We start from the raw sequence: 5,061 nt of genomic DNA, 5'->3' as shown, positions 1-5,061 counted from the left end.
ATGAATTTCGGTAGGAGAGTCATTATGTGTCTCTTCATCTCGGTCATAGGAAGGATCAGACTCCATGTTTTCCAAATCTTTGTGTTGTCTTAGATGAGTATGAAGAGATTTTAGGTGTCTTTGATCTTTTGCTGCCAAGTGTATGAAAATGTATGAGGGACTATGAAGAGAGAGGGTAAGAGGGATTTTGGGAATGTTTTTGACCGGATTTGGGGAATTGAAGGGTTTTAGGGACAGTTTTTAGGCTTTTGGGATAGAGATTAGGGTTTGGGAATTTTGTAGCTAGGGTTTGGGATAATGGGAATTGCGAATAGGGATGAATGAATTTAGGGATATGGGGGAATAGTAAAATGAGTTAATGAAACTGGAAAAGAAGTGAGGGAATAAACGGTGAGGGAGTGATGGCAACAAAAAAAAATTTACAAACCCTAAGCAATCATGTTTTGAGCAAAAATTGCAAGGAAGTAGGGTTTGATTTTTTTTTTTTTACCAAATCATCATAAACATCTTAAGACACACTTTCATTGGCATTTAAAGAGTTGTTGACTTACTTTGGACCAGAGGAAACCAAGCAAATTGAGAATTTGGATGAATTTGTGGTGAAAATGGCTTGCAGCTCTATGTGTCGTGCCACAAACCCAACGCGTCGTGCCTGCTCTATGCATCGTGCCAGTGTAATTTCTGCACTGTGGAGGGCGGCCCAATGCGCCGCACCCCTGAAACTTGCCAATTTTGCTACAATTTTACTCTTTTTCTCCAATACGGCCTTTCACTCGTTCTCTCCTTTTTCTTTAGATGCAAATGAACTCTTTGAATAATGAAAAATTATTTACATACAAGAGATTTTGATTTTTCATTCATAAAACCCACTTTTGTAATGTTTGCATTGTGACTTACTTTTTCAACTCTATTTTTTGGGCAATTTACTTTATTTGTGCCTTTGATGAACTGAATGACTTGATTTTTTGTTTTCCTTGCAGGTGATGGAGATGCTAAAGCTTGGCAAGGTGACCAGGGTTGCCACTGAAGCTGTTACATATGAAAAATTGAAATTACACCAAATTTTATACATGAAAACATGGAATACCCTGTTTTGAGGAAAAATACATTTCTGAGCATGTGATTATGAAATTTATTGGTACTAGAACTTTATTCAACCTCCTCATGCGCTTGCTGACTGTTATTGAACATTTTGAAGACCTTTTTTATGAAACCCTAGACCTAATGAAACTGAAACCTAGAAATGACTCTTGCAACTTTAAAGATAAAAAGTGACTACAGATGATCTTAATGAATGGAAATGGGCCAGTAGGTAAAGGACATGAGGGAAAATGTACTACAAGCCACTACCGTCAGATCATCCATGCTCCTAATGGAATGCAGCTGACTGAGAGAGACACCTAACATGCAATGCAACAAGAGAATTTGATCACTGACAAAGGGGTGAAGATACCAACACTAACACACCTCACAGGGAGGTATACTTTTCTATTGAGTTAGTGCCAAGGGAAACTCTAGCATTGAAATTACCTTACAGGATGATCACACCTAATTTGGTTGAGTTAAATTTGCAGTTAAAGGAAATTTTGGATAAGGGATACATTAGGCCAAGTGTATCACCTTGGGGCACACCGATCTTGTTTTTGAAGAAGAAGGATGGTACTCTCAAATTATGCATTGACTACAAGAAATTGAGCAAATTGACTATCAAGAACAAGTACCCTTTGTTGAGGATTGATGACTTGTTCAATCAGCTGAATGGAGTAGCAGTGTTCTCGAAGATTGATCTGAGATCTAGATACCATCAGGTATGCATCAAATAAGTGGACATTTAAAAGACTACGTTCAGGACCAGTTATGAGAATTATGATTTTGTTGTTGTTCCATTTGGATTAACTAATGCTCCGGCTACATTCATGTGTTTGATGAATAGCATGTTGCGTCCATATTTAGATAAGGTTGTTTCTATGTTCATTGATGATATACTGGTATATTCTAAAAATTATGAAGAGCATGCCAAGCATTTAGCATCAATGTTGAAGTTGTGAGAGAGAATCACTTGTATGTTAAGCTCATCAAGTGTAGTTTCTTTCAGACTGAAGTACACTACTTGGGACATGTTGTCTCCAAGGAGGGAATTGCAATAGATCCATAGAAGATAAGGGCCATCATGGAGTGGGTATCTCCTAAGAGTGTGGATGAGGTGAGATCTTTCATGGGTCTAGTAGGATATTATAGGAGGTTCATCAGGAACTTCTCACATATTTATTATCCCATCGCATCATTGCAAAGTAAAGGTAAGAAGTTCGAATGGATAGAGGTGTGTGAGGCTGGCTTTGAGCATCTTAATCAGTTGTTGACACATGCACCAATGTTACAAATTGCAGACCCAGACAAAGAGTTTTTGGTATAGATAGATGCTTACAAGAGAGGACTTGGTGGAGTCCTTATGCAGGATGGACAGATGGTGTCCTATGAGTCCTGGAAACTAAATTAGCATGAGCAGAACTGCCAGACACATGATCTTGAGTTAGAAGCTATCATACATGCATTGACGATGTGGAGACATTATCTTCTTGGTAGGAGGTTTATACCTATGAGTGATCATATTGGTTTGAGGTATTTGTTTGACTAGCCAAATTTGAACGTCGGGCAGGTTAGATGGTTGCACGAACTTACATGATAGGATCTTATAGGTAGGTCAGCAAGATATCAAGTATATGGAGATTGTGCACAGGGTGTAGCAGCGTACTGGTACAGGTACAGGTGCAGGTATAGGTACATGTAGTGGTACAAGTACAGGTGGCAGTATAGGTACAAGCACAGGTACAAAGGGTATGGATTATTGTCTTACAGTGGATGGATTGGTCAGGTTCTGAGACAGGATATATGTACCAAATAACAATGAACTGAAGAAGGTGATCTTGAGGCAACTTCATGTGAAACCTTATTCATTTCACCTAGGTTAATAAAAGACATTGACCACAGTGAAGAGATATTATTATTGGTCAAATATGAAGATGGATGTAGAATAGTTTGTGGCTTTTTTGATTGTCAACGAGTGAAAGCAGAGTGTAAACATCCAGGTGGACTGCTATAGCTTATCATGATTCCAGAGTAGAAATGGGAGGTTATTTCCATGGATTTCATCATAAGGTTGTCGAAGACAATGAAGTAGCATGATTCTATCATGGTCATTTTGGACAGGTTAACAAAGGTTGCACACTTCATTCCAGTGAAGTCTACGTTCTCAGCTAGCGATGTGGCACAGGTATTCACCAGAGATGTAGTTAGACTACACAGTGTTCCAAAGAAGATTGTGTCAAATAGGGATGTGAATTTCACTTCCAAGTTTTGGAAGGAGTTATTTGATGGTTTGGGCATAGAGTTGGCCTTCAACAAATCTTGTCACCCACAAATAGATGGACAAACAGAAATGGTCAACATCATATTAGAGGACACGTTGAGGATGTATGTGATGCATCAACATTGGAAGTGGGAAGGGTATCTCCCCTTGGTAGAGTCCACGTAAAACAACGGTCATCAATATTCATTGAGGATGAGTCCTTTTGAGGCATTGTATGGGTGGAATTGTAACACTCCCATCAGTTGGAGTGATCCGATTAGTAGGGTATTGATTGGACCAGATATGTTGGCAGACATGGAACACAATATTCAGGTGGTCAAGAAGAATCTAAAGGCAGCATAGGATAGGCAGAAGAGTTATGCAGATAGGAACAGGTTGTTCAAGGATTCCTAGGTTGGGGAATAGGTGTACTTGCGTATCAAACCGAATAAGAGATACTTTCAGATTGGATCATGTGCTAGGTTGGCACCATGCTTTTGTGGACCCTTTAGTATCATTGAGAGGACTAGTCCAGTAGCCTACCGAATTACACTACCTCCAACAGTGAATGTTCAGGATGTTTTCCATGTATCTTTGCTTAAGAAGTATGTTAAGGATGTCGATCATGTGATTTATGGTGGTTTGGTATATGCTTTATGGTGGTTTGGTATATTCTTTATGGTGGTTTGATATATGCTTTATGGTGGTGTGATATATGCTTTATGGTGTTCTGATATATGCTTAAATATGGTGTTTAATATATGTTTTAATATATGATTTGGTATATGATTTGGTATATGGTTCTGATATATATTTTGATGATGTTGTTATATGTAAATATGTGTATGGATGTAAATACCACCATGAGCTATGTTATAAAGATCCACTATGCGGTATGGGTGTTATGTCATTATGATTATGTTGTCATGTTACTACGTGATCATGTGGTTATGTTATCATGATGTTATGATGTCATGTGGGTTGGTACTCAGCAGGATGATCATTGTAAATATCATAATGAGTTGTGTTATAAAGCTCGACTATGCGGTATGTTATCAAGTTGTCATGATGTTTTGTTTTGAGAAGATCTCTTTTGTAAATACTGCATCAAGTTGTATTAGAAAGCTCCATGATCAATATGTCTTCTTTTAGCAAGTTGTCGAGATATATGTGTGATTGAACACGGAGGACGGTGTCCCCCAAGGGGGGGGGGGGTGCGCGCGTTCTCTAATAGCCCTGGTGAAAATTCCATGTAATAAAAGTTAAAACAATAACCACCGTTGATGGGACACTTATTCCAAGTTGAATGTTGGGTAAGCCATCCTAGGGGGTGTTCATTTGGTTGTTTATGGCTAAGGAAATTGGCAAAGGCAATGGATAAGGCTTTGGAAAGGAAAAATGGATTTTTTAGCACAATTATTTATGAAAATAATGGAAATTAGGAGGAAAAGGAGGTCAAAGGTCACATGTTGCATGTGAGGAGGAAATTGAAGGAAACTAATGGAAAATGAAGAAAATAGATGCCTCATTCATAAAAATGCTTCTTAGGATTAGTTGGTAACCTTTTGTTAGTTCAGTGTTGGAGCTCTCTCATTATTCTCTCTCTCTGTCACTCTTGGAAACTTAGAGTTTCTTGGATCACTTTGGCATTGGAGAAAGAAAGGCAAAGAAGGAAAGAGAATGCAAAGATCAAGCAGGGAAGGGTACGATTAAGC

Source organism: Pinus tabuliformis, chromosome 6 (assembly GCF_031772625.1).
Source record: "Pinus tabuliformis cultivar Carrire ecotype Pingquan chromosome 6, CPIR1, whole genome shotgun sequence".
Classification (NCBI taxonomy): domain Eukaryota; kingdom Viridiplantae; phylum Streptophyta; class Pinopsida; order Pinales; family Pinaceae; genus Pinus; species Pinus tabuliformis.
This window is presented reverse-complemented; position numbering follows the sequence as displayed.